A 16,245-nucleotide genomic window follows, 5' to 3' on the forward strand; every position below is an offset into this window, starting at 1 on the left:
ATGTTGTTTGGAAACATTTGAGCTACAATCAAAAAACAGATCTGAGTCAGTTGGGTTTCTGGTTTAAAATGTGCCATTTTGGTGGATTACGAAACAGATAAACAGCAAAAGCCTAAGCTTGGCAGTTGAAGGGCAGAAGTACAAGCATGATTCTGATTTCAAACTTTGCCTCTGGTCCTAGAGATATGGTGCAAGTCAAAAGTAGACACAGAGGTGGAGGCAGAGATTGGTGAAATTAGACCCTGTCACCTTATTTCAATGCTCTGACATAGGAACAAATTGGAAAACTCAAAGCTCTGTGTTTAAAGTGTATGCATTTGAAATGAAGTTTCTGTGTTGAATAAAGTAATATCTCTTATTTTTACTTACACATAGATCTAAGAATGATGAAGAGTGCAATCCTCCTTCAAGGACCATTTACTCTTGGCATGCAATGTTGAAAATTCATGTAAAATTTATTTGTATTAATATGACTGTTTCTAAAGAAAAAATGATATTTATTGTCATGTTCCTGGTGATGTTCTTGAATTTGTAATTTCCCGTGTAAATCGTGTATTGAGAAGATCAGGATAAAAATTACATGTTCACTGGGTGTCTTTGCAGACAGGTGCACTTAGGTCTGGCAGGGATGGAGCTGTAGTGGCCTGTGGTACCTAGGGGTTACAGAAAGCATGGGATGAAAAAGACTCTGGAAAAGGCAAAGAGTTAAGTTTCCACTGAGGAATTACAAGGTACAAAAGTGCTATTTACTTCATTTCACATAGTTCTACACCTCTGTGTAAAGTGGGTGCTGCCATGTGGTCCAAGGATCTGTTTTTTCTGCTCTCTCACATCACAGTTGGTCGAGTAACAGTCGGCAGTGCAATTCATGACCCTGAGATGTGTTATGGTATCATGCTATCCTTGTTTTCACAGCAGAAATATTTCATAGTAGGGAAAAACCAAATACACTGGTGGTGATGAAGCATTGCACCTTTGAAACTATGTATAGTCTTCTATTTGAAAAAATATTACATCTTCCTAAAGAGGCTCTTTCCTCTTAGGTAGGTTCATCAGGGACTGTGTATATATACACAGGCCAGCTTGTTCGTATGTATTTCTTCATGTAGTGGCAAATCAATGAAATTATATAGCAGCCAAAGCACATATACACTAGAACTTGGTTTTGCAAAATGCTCTGATTTCACTGGGTTTATTCCAAATATCACATACAGTTCATCTGTCAACATGCCTGAAATGTTTGCTAATTTTTAGCATTCATATTTCATGGGCACTTGTTATAAAGAGGAAAATGTTACATTCCAGTGAATTGTGGAACAAGATTACTGGGAAATGTTAGGAAATGTTAAACCAGGCAAGATATGGAAAGGTGGAGTAGATTTCTGAAGGGAAAAAGAAACAGAAACTAGAAAGAGCAATAAAATTAGTGGTAGGAAATTTCTCTTGTGGAAGTGTTGTGGGTTTGATTAGCAGGGTTGATTCATGTTACTGAAATCACTGTAGTCATGAAATTTTAAGACTTTTTAAAAGTTTTTTTCATCCTGGCAGAAGTCAAGAACATCTTCTATTTCAACAAAATTGAAAAGGATGACAAGCATGGAGCTGTTAAAGCAGATAGTATCTATCCCTTAACCATGGTGTTGGTGAGTTCTGGAAGCATTCTCAGTATTCTCTCTAGGTCCTGGAGCCCAGGGACCTACTGGAGTGTACTGTAGATTGTCATCCTATAACAATATTTCCTTCCAAAGAAAAAAAAAAGGGATGGTGCAAGTGCAGGTCATGGCCAACCATGGAGGCAGAAGTAAACCAGATTTATAAAGAAGACCGGGACCAAATCTGCATCTGCCGTGTGGTCTAGGCTCAACCAGATTGACTTTACAGATTGTCTTTCTACAGTCTATGTTTCAATTTGCCCACCTATTAATAAAGAAGAAGAATGGAAAATATTTGGAATTAATATTAAAGAAAATGCACTAATCAGGAGCTAGGTAAAAGTAGTAAGTCCTTTAAGGTGAATTTATTAATATTGTGCCAGTTTAATTTAGTTGTCATTTATTTTGCTTTCTACAAAGCATCCTGATGCCTTTAGGACTGCCTATTCAGCTGAACAGCGTGTGTCAACTGTCTCTACCTCTAGGAAAATTCGTACATATATTTGTATGATTATGGAAGAACTTTGCAATGTATATTTATTTGGTGTAGGAAAAAACCTTTTCATCTGAATTATTTTCATAATTTTTTTTTTTTTGTACATGAACCCATCTCAATGGGAAAAATGTTATAAATCTTTTGGCAGTCTGGGAAACAGTCTTAGAAGAAATATTTGTAATAAGCAATATTTAGTTTATATCTATTGTTGGCAACAGAATTGCCAAAGAAAATTTCCCTCCTACAACACAACCTGCACTACTATTTGCTCTGTAACATACTGAGGACATTTAGGGTGACATAGTTGAAAAAACTTCTGTCAATATTGACATCTTCCAGATTTTATTGCTGCAGAATATAAAATGCGTAATATTTGAAGCTGAGGAGTTTGCTTCCTCAAGAAGGCTTAGAGGTTTAAAAAATTGTAATAATTTTACTTGACATTTAGGAGGGTTTGTACTGCCCTGATGGGTTCCATTTACAGTGGAGGTTGCCTGTTTGAACCCTTTTGCTGTCATTCACAAATATTGTCAATAAACTGATTCAAGCAGATTTTCTTCTGCATGTTTCCATTTGTTGCTACAAAAAGTAAAATTAGGCATTAAGCTTTGGTTTTGGTGAGTTTCTATCTAGGACCCTAGTGCTGGTGTTGGTTTCACTGATAAAGCAACCATTTACAAATTTACCCTTTTGTTCTTATTTTCACAGAAGCTGAGCTGACTCAGCAAGAGATGACTATGATAACTTTTAGAAAGATAAGAAAAAAATACGACTATTTGTCTTAGCCTACCATTTTCTTTAGACATTTTTCTTCAGAAAATGTAGGTCATCACCAGTAAAACATTTCTGTTTTCATGCCCAGCTGAATTATAGGGTGCTTGGGTAGTAGAAAACAGCAGTATTTTAGACTTGTGCCTGCAGAGGACTAGATGTAAATATAGATGTGTAGAAATAATAAAAAATAAATTCAAGTGTTACTTCATCTTCTTTTAAAGCACAATCTCTAAGATTTGGTTAAGTAACATTCCACTTTATCTTAAGGTATCCCCTGTTCATTACACTCTTCCCCACAAGCATTCTTTAGGTGTGCAGGTTTTACGCTGTGAAGGCTTTCCAATTCACATTTTGTGAAAGCTTTTTCTGAAATGTGAATCTTTTGCAGCATTTTGTCACAAGCTGAATGACTAGACCTGCCCTAAACCTCAGGTTTTTACAGGGCCCTGTATGTACTGCCTGAATAATGGCCATGAGACAGTGGCATCTAGTGTTCTAAGACTCTGCAAAGAAGGTCTCCTTTACTGTTGTAGACTTCTAAGTACCCTTCTAGCACTGGAGAAATAAACTAGATTAAGTGACTGATTAGCTCAAGAAATGAAAACCTGTCTCCTGTTTACTCATTGCTAAATCGATACATCTACTGGATTTTGAATTTTCATAGGGCATACAGAGCTGGCCAGGAACTACAAGATTATGCAGAAGTGGGCTGGTCATACTACAATGTCTGTTTTATTTGAGTTTAATTTTATTTAAAAAACATCTTGATGCATATAAGAGAAGAAGTCACAAGGAGTATTGTAAGAGCTCTCTGCATTTGGCAAGCAAACTCAGTAGTATTATCTATAGACAAGCTTGATATTTCCCATTGTCAAACTCCTTCTAACCTTACTTTTAAAGTGGCTGTTAATTTTTTCCAAGCTAGGAATAAAACTTTCCATGCCATAGTTTTGCCTCAGGTTGTGTTTTATGTTTTATATTTGGAAAAAAATTAGGCTTTTCTGAGGGTTAGATAACAATTCTGATGTTTCTTTCCATTTGGGAAGTATTCTGTTCTATGCTTTAATGAGGCGCAAAATCTGTCTCTTATGTACACCTCATGATTATCTGCCCCAATTCACCTTTGAGATGTTGAAATTTAAACACAGCTGGAGGACTTTTCAGTGCTCAGCTGTCCTTCCTGATCAGCAGTCAGTTCCTTCTTCCTAGGAAGAGCTGGAGTTTGCACATGTGTTTTCCATAGCATGTTTGGACCTTCTTCTGGTCCACTAAATTCATGCTTCTCTTTAAAATGATACCTCGTGTATTCTGGACATGAGTACTTTGTTCAAGTTTGGATACTGGGACAGAAAATAAAACTAGTGTCTGCTCACAACCACCTTGCCCCCATGGTGGAGGCAGAATCTGGTGGGATAAAAACAGGGAGGAAATCTGAACTGAGGAGGAAAAAGATGAGAAATACTAGTAAAACAATCCTCCAAGGAAATTCTTTCCAAGAAGTTAAACCCAGGTTGTGCATAATGCACAGCAGTGAGAACAACACAGTGCCCAAGTGACAATGGGACTTGGACAGAAAATGATTGTGTGTATTCATGTAATAAAAGCCTGTATTGCCTGATTAGGTTTGCCCAGGCAGTTTTCATTCTGGCTTTCCTCTACCTCTGAATGCTTGGCTTTGAACCAAAGAGTTCTTCAAGTTCTTCTAACATATAAAGTGTCATCTATAAATGGTGCCTTTGTTTTGAAGTTTGTCACTTCACTGCTTCCTCCTCTTCACTGAAGAAAAACAGAACTCATTAAAGATGGTCATGAACAAACAAAAATATATTGGTAAAAATTAATTTGTGCAAAAGTTGAAGTTTGATATTGGAATCCTGAGGCTGTTTTGTAGAAGCTGAAAAGAAAATTACGCTTTTGACATGAGGAACATGACAGCTGGACTCTTCATCAAATCCTTTTGCTTTGATACGCAGAAGTACTTGGATGTTAACTTCACAACAGCTTTGACAAAGAAGCTGATGGCTTACTCCAAGCTTTCTCCAAAACACTTGAAATGGTCATTCATAAATGTTTATTTAGGAAGAGATCAAAAAGCCCAAATCCAGACAATTCTCTTTTACAAGCCAACTATTAAGGACAATGAAAAAGAAATAACATCTGGCTGAATGGGGGCTGTGACAGCTGAAAAATGAACAGAGTATTTTGGACAGTAATTGTGACCTCACTTCAATGCTGTATACATTTGCATTTGTGTTGCTTCTTATTTTGACCAGTAAAAATGTGATCCAATCCACCTGCCCTTTCTTCATAGAAGGAAGTTGCACTGTTCATGCATTTACTTACAATTCAAAGTATTTTTCAAGTACAATAGCAATTAAAAGAAAAATTGTTCTGATCTGGTAGTCAGGAATAGCTTTTAGAAGAAAGTAAACTTGTACTTGTTGGGGTTTTTTTTTGCTTCTTTTCTGTTTCTGTACACTTTGTTCAGAGAGAAGAAACAAATAAGCAAACGAACAAACCCCAGGCATACTAAAAACAAAGCAAAAACCCACCAATATCTGCTTCTTGCATTGGAGGGATTCCTGATCCAATGGAGAATGGGCTTATTTGGCACACCTGTGTATTGAGGGACCCTCGAAAAGAAAGAAGCAACAGTCCTCAAGAAAAGAATCATCAGTCTCCTACAGGGGGAAGTTGCTCTTTAAAGATGGACACGCAAACACAGTAGGGGGATGACAGGTTAGAATAAAGAGAAACGTCATTTCCTGTTTAGTGTCTGAATCTTGTTTTTCTTAATTTCATTTTCCCTGAGCAGAACATTTGCGAAGACAAATGTACACCAGCTTTTGTATCAGAAGAGGGCTGGATAGACCTGGATATGTCACTCCCTTTCCATTTCCTCTTCCCCTCACCCTCTTATCCCTTCCATTTCTACAAAGATTCTCCTTGAGCGAAGTGTCCAGTTGTGGGTTCCTCATGTGATACGTGTTGTTGACATGCCTGTGCACACTTTTTATCTTCCAGTCCCTGTATTGAGTCATCTTGCCTGTGATTCCTCCTGTTTCATGCTGTAGAGTTGCACAGCTACTGCTGTGATACACGTTAGACCTCCTTACTGTGCGAGCTAACTCTTCCAGAAAAACCTTTGATCTACCCTCAGAGTTCTTTGTTTATACTTTCTTAATCCCAATATTAGCTTGTTTTTGGCAGGTCTTAGTTTGTTGTCTGTAGCAGTCTGTGAAACTGCTTCTTAAGTGCCATGTCTTCGGAGGGCTTGTATTTGTAGGATTCCTCACTTGAAAAGAGGCCACACCACGAACAGATGGATACCTAAAATGCCCCCACTAGGGCTAGAAAAACACTATAGCCTTTATCTCATCAGCTCCCAAACAACAACAACCACAAAAAGCAGGTAATCATTTTTCTACCTGAGAAGTCTGTGGGGACTGTATATAAAGTGAGAACTTGGACTATGCTTGAACACATCCATTGGAGACAGATCTTTAAAATTCCTTTTCAGCCTTCAGGACTTCTACATCTGTACAGACCAAGCAGAGAAAGATGTTCTCATTGAAGAAGGTAGAAATCCAAGGAAAGCCTGTGTCAAAGGGGAATGATCCACCTGTGTCTAAGGTCAACATTTAGTGTTACATTAGAAAGAAGATGAAACTGTGGTCAAGGGAGTTATCATAGGTATTTTCTTTGTAAATTCTGACCTTCTTAGTCACCTGTACATGATATATCTTTTTAAGGGACCTAAATCCCACAGTTTTTGCTTTTGTTTCAGTCTTTAGACAAATAAACTTCCAACAGAGTAGTATAAAATGTCACTCCCTTCTAGAAGATAGAACAGGAAATGTTGCATGTTACTGTTGTTATTGGCAGCCCCGCTTCCATTTTTTCTGACAAAGCAGACAGTGGAAAAACAAATAGAACAAGTCCATTCTTTTTCTCTAATACCAACAAAGATATCTGTTGGAGGTGGAGAGTGAAGTCTCTATCTCTTTAGGTAAATGTGGAATTGTGAATGTGAGAGAAACAGGGGTTATTCTCCTCCAGGAAATTTCTTGTGAAGGTAAATCCTCTGGGAACATATTCAATGAGAGCAGAGATGTAGAAAGACATGTACATAGATACAGATTTGTGTATGGTTAGAGAAAATCTCCTCTAGCAAAAATACAGTGTTTCGATTGAATCTGAAAGTTTGTGTTGGAAAGTTTGGCAAAATTAATTATTTATGTATTTTTTTATTCCATGGAAACATGCAAAATTAGCTGGAAGGGAGCCTTATGGGTCATCTAGTCAAACTACTCAGGAGTAGAAGAACTTATGGTGTTTCCATGAGATATTTGCTTGACTTGGAGGATTTCACTTTTTTTTCTGGCAAATTTAATACAGTTTTTAATGAAGTTTCTTGGTAAAAGATTGGGGAGGATTTTAAATTTGTTACTTATCTATTCAAAAAATATAGAGAAAGGGCATTCTCACTGAAGTATTTTGTGCTTGACTTGTCCTAAATGAAATCCTGCATGTGCACTACAAAGGTAGTTACCACAAGGGGTTAAAATCTATCACAGGAGAAGTGTTTCTTACTTGCCTTCAGATATTTACATGTTAAGTATAGGCCTGTTACCCTTGGCTCCCTTTATAGAAACAGGCACCTTTGAAGGATAATTAATCTTTCCTTTTCAGCCACTCAACCTTTGGGAGGTGAAAACTCGTGATTTCCTACAGCTATTTCTTTGAATAAAGCCACTGCACTTTCGTCTGTTTCATGCAGGTAACAAAGTTTGGGGTGGTTTCTTTTGTTTGTTTTTTTTGTTTGTTTGTTTGTTTTTTTGTTTGTTTATTTTTTTAAGAAATAGTAAATTTTAAACACTCAAAAGATTAATTATTAGAAGTTTAAGAAAAGCAAATTTCAGAGTCAAGAGGATTTGTTATTCAGAACAGGTGCCGCAAGCTGTCAGAGAGCCAAAATGTTATAATGTAATCTTAATGTTCTATCATAATTTAGTTTAATGTCAGATATAAAACATGTTCTATGAATTCTGTCTGAAAAATACTAAAACCAATACACTTTGCAGGCAAATTATCTCAGACAAGGGATTTGTCTGAGAGCACTACAAGCTCTCATGAAACGAGACTGCATTTTCATTTTGGAGCTGCTTCCTTTGTCTGCAGCAAATTTTCCAAGTCCCAAGTGGACATGTAATGCCTAATTGAAAGAGAAAGAAAACAAACTCAAATATTTATCTTTGAATTTTCTATATGTATAGCCCAATACATAATGCGATTTAGACCCTGATTATCATTGTCTTTTTCCTTTTTTTTGCAGCTGAGTATACCTTCTTTTTCTCTTTTTTAAACAAGAATGTAGCCTATAATGCTACATGGTTGTAGCAGCACAGATTCACCTATGTCATGCATTGCTTCTCACATGGGAGGTTTTTTCTCTCATGCTTATATTCCTCCTATTACAGTGTGAAATGTCCAAGAGGAGAAAGTGCCAAACACTCTAACAGGTCTACAGTGATTTCCTCAGTGTCTTAAAATCCTGTCTAGAGGATTTTCTTGGAGTTTCTTCAGTGGAGATTTTAGTTCATTGGAAGATTTTTATTGCACATGAATAAACTTACTCTCAAATGCTACCAGCTGTACAAATCTAGAAGTCAAACCCATAAGCTATTTCATTCTCCAGATACTTGTTTAGCTTCATTTACTAATGCTAGTATTTAATACTTTGATCATAACTCCAGTAGTTTTATTTCTAGGGGAACTCAAAACTTTATGTGCAGTCAATAATATAAAATCATAGTAGTTTCAAACTTTACGTTTTGATTATTTTTGTGCCACCAACTTTTCTTATTACTTTCTATATTTCTTCATTCTCAAATTTAGTACTATGATTTTTTTACTCACAGCATTAAATGATAAAAACTAAAATAACTTTTAAATCTAAATTAATTCAAGATTTTGATAATGTTTTCTTACATATCTCAAGCTTGTCTTGCATACACCTTTTTTTCCTTACCCAAGAAGATGTTTCACTTGTGGTGCTGGTATATATGTGTTTTTTTTTCTAAAAGAGAGAAAATAGAATTAAATGCTGCTGAGAAGAATGTTGCATAAATAAAGAAAAAAAGTAGAGAAATTCACTATTTTTTTCCTCTGGATTGGATTTTCCATTATTTTTGCTTTATTTTATAATTTCAGGTATCACAAAGGTATTATCTAATTTTAGGTATCATGTCAAGGCTGCTCTTTGCAAGCTCTTGCAGCACCAGATGCTTTGAAAAGGTGAAGGTTTTTAATATTATTAATGGAAAATTTCAGAATGTAGCAGATTACACCACTCCTGTCAGAATGGGCTGAACACCTCCCCAGGAGAGGGGGGAAGAGAACAGTGCTTCTGACCAGTTTTACTGTATTAGTCAATAACATTTAGAGAATAAAAATTAAATATTTGTAATGGCTCCACAGGTCTACAAATATTTAAAGATAAAAAATGTAGCTGAAAATGTTTGTCAAACAACGTCCAGGAAATTACATTTGCTGGTAGTTTTTCCAGCTAGGAGAAGAAAACAGCTGAATTCTTGGAAAATGATCCATTGTGCATATGCTGAGTTTTGGAGAAAAAAAAAAAAAACAAGGTTCAAACACAGTGTCTGTTAGTAAGACTGAATTTGGCCTAATTTTAGGTGCCACATTTACCTTATCTTATCCTGTTTTGACTATGTGCAATGTTCATTCATTGGTCTTTATACTTACAAGTCATGTTTTATCTCTGGTAATTTGGAACTAATACATTCCTTGAGAATTCCTAAACTATAACATGCTTTCTCTAATGAAAGCACTGGTATGAAAAGCATTTAATCTTAGCTGCTGCCACACACCAACTAAGTCCCCAGAACAGAGTGGAATAAAGCTCCTTTGCAGTCCCTGTGTGTTAACACTGTTTACTTGCTAAGCTGCAGCCACACCAGTGTGGGTTGCCTTTTTCATAAAGAACCAGGCCCAACACCCCCTCTGGCTGCAGTATTCCTCAAACTAATGAGCACAGTGGTGCGGGAGAGGATTTCAATGTGACATCTGCTAAGAAACACCAAAGAGAGGATGCTTGTGGGTTCCCATGGCTCTTTCACACGCATTAAGGAATAATATTACAGTGAATAACATACTGGAATGATATACTCTGAAGTATTGATATAATTTACATATAAAAACTTATTCATTTGTTAAACTTCCAGCTCCTTTACTCTTTTTGTGTTTTAAGCAAATGTGATTGATGGTGCTAATTATTTTGGAAGATAGGGCAGGTGATATCTGTGACAGAGTAGCTGAAGAACTGCAGAATACAGGTAATTGATTATGAGTATTTGGATGTTGCTCTTTGGAGCCTGAGTCTGTTATTCAGATCACTTGTTGCACTGCTGCTTTACAGGGGGCTGCCAGTATGCCCCACGTAGCTTTGCCATGATTTGAATGTAATCATATTAACTTCCTATCAAATAAGGATTGTAACTGGAATCCTGGCTAACATCTTACTCTCTGTTATAATTGTAGTCTCTCTATTAATATAAAGAATTAGTCAGTGTAAATAGAACAGTAAAAATTCTATCCAAAGCTCTGGAGTTGCAATCTAGGTAGTTTCTATATGCTCAGCATGGACAGTTTATGCATAGTTGCCTGCTACGCAGATCACTGTTTTATCTCAGCTTGGCACCAAAATGATTCAGATGGCAGTGCTGAGTTAATCTGCCATCCCAGGAGACCTAGTTTGGTGGAGTTTTGAAGACTAGTTTTGAAGACTATTAATTTATTCCTTACTGGAAGATTTTATTTTGTTTGTTTTTGTTTGGTTTGGTTTTTTTTTGTTTTGTTTTTTAACCCAACAACTATAAAGCCAATCACTATGAGCTGACGGTCATGTTTTGAAGTCAGACCTTTCTCTCGTCTGTCTTTCTGACCCCTGTGGTGACAGCCCGGGATGCATTTCCTCTTCAGAGGAGGCTGCTGCCTGTTGCCTCACCTCAGGGCAGCAGGCAGGGCTGCAGCAGGCTCACCACTCTCTCCACAGGCAAATTTTACATTGTGTCAGGTCTCCCTTTACACAGGGAGAATACTTGCCTTGCAGGAGTATGTCCCAACATTTTAAGACATTGATGTTTATGATGTGAAATGCTAGCTAGACATATTATTTTAAACCCAAGAGTGTAATGACGTATTTTCTGCCCACTCTCACATGGTTCTGATTTTCAGGGACAGCAATGCATTTGACCATGGGTAAAAAAAAACTATGTGACATTTTGGTAGACAACGTTTTTACTTTCTCAATACATGGAGGCTTGCAGTAAATAATGGGTAGAGTAGGGCCAGGGAGACTCCAGTGGATAGTGTGTGAAGATTAGGAGTAAAATGTGCCTGTTGGTTTGAACGAGATATGTTCAGTGCAGCCCACAGAGCCCTGACCTTAGCTATCATCATGGCACCCAGCCCAGAGAGTGAAATATATTTCAACAATAAATCACCAGATTTTGTTCTATTTGACTGTGTTAAAGCAGCAGTCTGCAAAAGCTAGGACCACCAACTGTGTTGTTTCTGTTGCATGCCTGCTCTAACCAAATCAGTACTGCTTTTTATAAGTTAATGTTACTGAGATGACTGAGAATATTATTTAGTAAGCACAGGTCTGTGCTGTTCAACTCCCAACAATCTGTACTTGATTTGCAGTGCACCTTATCTAGCCTCCTTGGGGAATGTCTTGACATATTGAAAACAAATTTTGCTGTTTTCACATCTTCACAGTCCTTCAGCCCTTGCTATGAAAATTCTAACCATCATTTCCTGTTACTTAAAAAAACCTAAACCATGAGACAAAGCATCATTTCAGCTTGCCCGAAACAAAAAATTACAATTTAAGGAACACTTAATTATATTGCAAAAGTTTTCCATTGTTGGAGCCTATGTTTTGCTGGAGCAGACTCTGCTCTCCTTTTAGGCATATTAAGAAGTATCTTTCTTTTACAGCTTGTAATACTTAAAACTCTTTTTGGAGTTTTTTCTTCTTTTTTCTTAGCTTGAAAAAGAGGGTAAGAGGTCAGTCTTCAAAAAATTCAATTTAATTTGTTAAGAGTGCTAAGCATACAGTGACATTTTTTCAGGTGGGGTGAGAAGACCAATACTTTGCATTTAAAATATGAAATATTGAAATATTCCTCTCTTAAAAAGATCAAAGAGCAAAATTACAAAACAAAGTAATTAATTCCTATTTGAAAAGACACTTCAAGCACTCGTACAACTCCAGACAGCAGTAATGTTCCTGTCCTGTTCCAGTTTTGGCAGGCCAGGATGAAGATTCACTAGTGAAAAGATATATACATATATATCTATATGTATATACATATCTGCATATATGTATATTGCTATGATAAAAGTCCAAAAATAACGAAAGTTCAAGAAAAAGGAATAATAGTGTAATGCAGAAATCATGGCTCTTTCTGAAACATTCACCAAGGGACCAGTGTCTCACTGGAGTGGTGGTGACTTGAGAGTGGAGATGTTGGCTCTGGCACTCTCCTGGATGGGCAAAATTCTCCAGGAGCTGGTGTGTTTTCTCTAAAAGTTGTCCAGATTTTTGAGTTGATAGGAATGTACCAGGTCAGTGCTTAAGGCTTTGGATTTTTACAACAGGTTTTGCACAGCTTTAGCTGACAATGGCAAAGAATTTTGAAAAAGGGTTATACTTGGTTGGATTCTGCAGACATTTCCTACTTCCCAGACAGTAATACTGAACACTGAAGAGCTGGAGTTAATTGGGAAATACTGTGGGATGAAGATGGCAACTAAAGATGTGAAGGTTCAACAGTTTTGGGGAGCCTGACCTTTAATAAGCTCATTCTGCTAGCTTTTAATATCACTGGAAAGTGAAGGACTCCTGCCTCTGTTTCTATGTAAGAGTTTGGTGTAGCATACCTCTGAAATGTCTCTTCCTTATAAAATAAAACCAAAGTATATTAAATATTTTTGACATTGTGCACCATGGGTTTCAATGTCTTCAATGTTACTGGAGGGCATCAGTGTCATTTTTGCTCCTGGAACAAGTATGCTTTCATTCCCTTAACAGGGAGCTTTTATGGGATTTTTTTCACATGCTTCCCACTTATTTTTCTCAATGATCTTCCAGATAAATTATTCAAAGGGGTTTTGGCTGTAGGCGACTGTTGCCTTTTCTTGGCATGGTGTTGCTAAAACACATCATGCAGTCCCTGAGGACATTTTCATGTGCCCACTATATGCAAAGACCTTTATTTAGCCTTTAAAAAGCCACTTGCACAATTCTGCAAACAAGGTCTGAATACATATGTCTCAACAGCTTTTATGTGAACAAAGCATGTGTGTATGCTGAGCAGGTTTTGTACAAAAATAAGTCAACGGATAATATTTGCAGATGTCTCCCAACCTAGCAAAAGTTATCACTAGAAATCAGCATCCACTTTCTTATGAGATCCATTTGTGTATCAGAGCTGCTAGTAAAATGTCACAAAAATATCCATGAAATTGTTCAGCTGACTTGGAAAGTCATTTGAGCTGGTTAGCAGGAAAATTTTAGCTAACACCAAGTGTGATGCAACATGAGCACTTTTAGGGTTCTGGTGTTCTAATCCTTGTGCTTGTTTGCTTAGTGAAAAAGTTTCTACCCACTGGAATGATTGCTCTTTCAGTGCCTTAAATCAAACATACCTGGAGGCCTCAAGATGAGAAAAATAAATATTTGAAAAAAAACTTGTCTGTTTGCAAGGTTCTCCATAGCCTGGATCCTCTCTGACACTTTCATTTTCCCCTTCAGAAACTTAAAAGGAACATGCAGAGACCCTGGACACCTAAACCAATACTAAAGAGGCTAAGAGGCAGGGCTTGTGAGTTGTGGAAGGTGATTATAAGCAAGAGGAGGGTAGCCTTTCAAGGGTGTTTTAACCTTTTTACATGCTTGACTGCTTTCAACTCGTGCAGTTTGGTAGAAAGCACAAAAATTAAGCTAAACCAAAAGGGGAAAAAAAAACTTTGTTATTTTGAATAAAAATGTTTAACAAACATTGCTTATTCTTTGCTTGAAGAAAAAATCTGTTCTTTCATAAAATACCTTAAATACTATTTTCACTGAAACCAAGGATCATAAAACTCAACGATATTTGTCTCAGGAAATTATTTGTAAGGAGGAGTTTTATATGCAGTAAAAAAAGACAGAGATAACTTCAACCTTGCTTTTTTTTGATGCTATTGTTAATTTTACAGCATTTTTATTGGAACATAGATGCAGAAGGGATCTATTTGGATCATTGGGTCCAGACCCATGCTTTACAGCCAATGTCACTGTATGTGCACAATACCCTCTGTAAATCCTGATGAAAGTCTATGAATAACTAGGAATAGTCAGACTAAAAACCTATCTGAAGTTTTTTTTTTCAGTATTTCAATGCTCTAATGGCTACAGATCTTTATCCAGTTTCCAAGATACTATTTTTTTTTGTCTTTTCTTACGAGATAGTCATCCATTAATATATACTGTGAAAGAACTAAATTAACAGAGGGATATTGTAACATTTTGTGAATCCAGTTAAATTCTCCAGAGAAGAGAATACTGTGCCAATAGAAATATTTGCATAGTACTAAAAATTAATGTATGTGGAAGAATATAAATCAAGTAATTCAATGTGAACTTTTAAAGCTTTCACATGATTTTCACATCTTGCTTGAACAATGTAAAAGATAAGCTGCTGGTAATGTCTGAAAGTGTAACCAGGCACATTATTCATGTGCTGTAGGTTATGTTTTAAAACACATAGTGATAGAAATGACTGTTTATTATTGTCATTCATGCAAAGCCAGTGTAAAACTATTACTTTTATAGAGGCTTGAAAATGTAAATAGTTTTGAAGGATTGGAAGCATATAAATATGCAGGTATGAGAGTCTATTCACCCTTTGATGTGGCAATGGCTAAGTCCTGCACAGAGTGTGCTCCTTTCACAAGCTGTGCAGACACAGTAGGGAAGGGAGTTTCTCACCTGTGAGAGCAGGCACTTCTGCAAGCTTGTGAGGAAGATATACATCTTGATTTCTGGAAGAGATATGATAGACCCAAAATACGGGCTAGGCTTTCTCTAAAGGGTTCCTTACCCTTTTCTTCCCTGCTTCAGGGAAGTGAGTCATGAGATTTGTGGGTGTTTATCCTTCACTCTCCAGCTCTCATGTTGCTCAGGGGCAATTGGTACATTACTCCGTGCACTGATGTATCTACCAAGGTGACAAAAATATGCCCTTTGAGGGGTATTGCAACAGACTGGTCCTTCTCCTGGAGTCTTCTTGCAGCTGACTGACTGGCAGAAAGGAAGATGTGGGGCAGATTTGAACTGATTTCTTCCGCACTTGGGAATCAGGCTGTGGAGTGAAAATATGCTTCAAGTTTGGGTGCAGCAACAAATGTGATACATATGCTAAAACTGGGGAGACTGCTCAAATAATTACACAGTCTGGCCATTGGAATTGCCATCCATTTAAAATATTTTCCTATTTTGTGACAGGTCTTCTATATTGTTATGTTTGCTTACGTATTCAGAGAGTGCCTTCTTTTCTGCAAATAACCATATTTGTAGAACAACAAAGGGCAGAGGACCCTAGCCAGAGATTGCACTTGTGGTGCAATGCAGGATGAATTCCTGAGGAAGGACAATTCCAGGGACTCATCATGAGTATTGCTCACACTAAGGTAGTTTGCCTTGTTCTACTCTTCAAAGTACTATTGAAGTACTCCCATGGGGTTCCTTGTTTGTTCATTCTTGTTCTTTCCAGGTCAAAATTAGTGATGTTCAGCAGTTTAAAACTATGACCTTTCCTAACCACCTTATCCCACTAAATATGTTAAAAAATCCAGACAGGTTCCTTTCCAATCCTTTTGTTATGATTGTTACTGAAGTTTATGGCACAATATCCAATCTACGTTTGTTCAATGTCCCCAGCGTCTTCCAAGCAGCAGAGAATTAACTTATTATCTCCAAAGGCACCATGGTATGTGCTTCTCAAAGGGTATTTTGGAATCTTGACTATGAAATGGAATCCTCCTGTACTTGTAAAACATACAGCTGCAAAGGTAGGCTGGGTAGATGTAGCTGAGGGTTTTTCTGAAACATTCAGGCCCACATCCATCCTCCTTCTGCTCATCTCTAAAATATTCAGACAAGCAGAGGTTTGTTCATGCAGATATGTACAGAGGCATGGTTTCTTAACAGGAAGAGTTCTGCATCTAGAAAAATCACAGTACCTTGCA

Source organism: Chamaea fasciata, unplaced genomic scaffold (genome assembly GCF_029207755.1).
Source record: "Chamaea fasciata isolate MVZ Bird 193981 ecotype frontalis unplaced genomic scaffold, bChaFas1.0.hap1 SCAF_3, whole genome shotgun sequence".
NCBI classification, from domain to species: domain Eukaryota; kingdom Metazoa; phylum Chordata; class Aves; order Passeriformes; family Sylviidae; genus Chamaea; species Chamaea fasciata.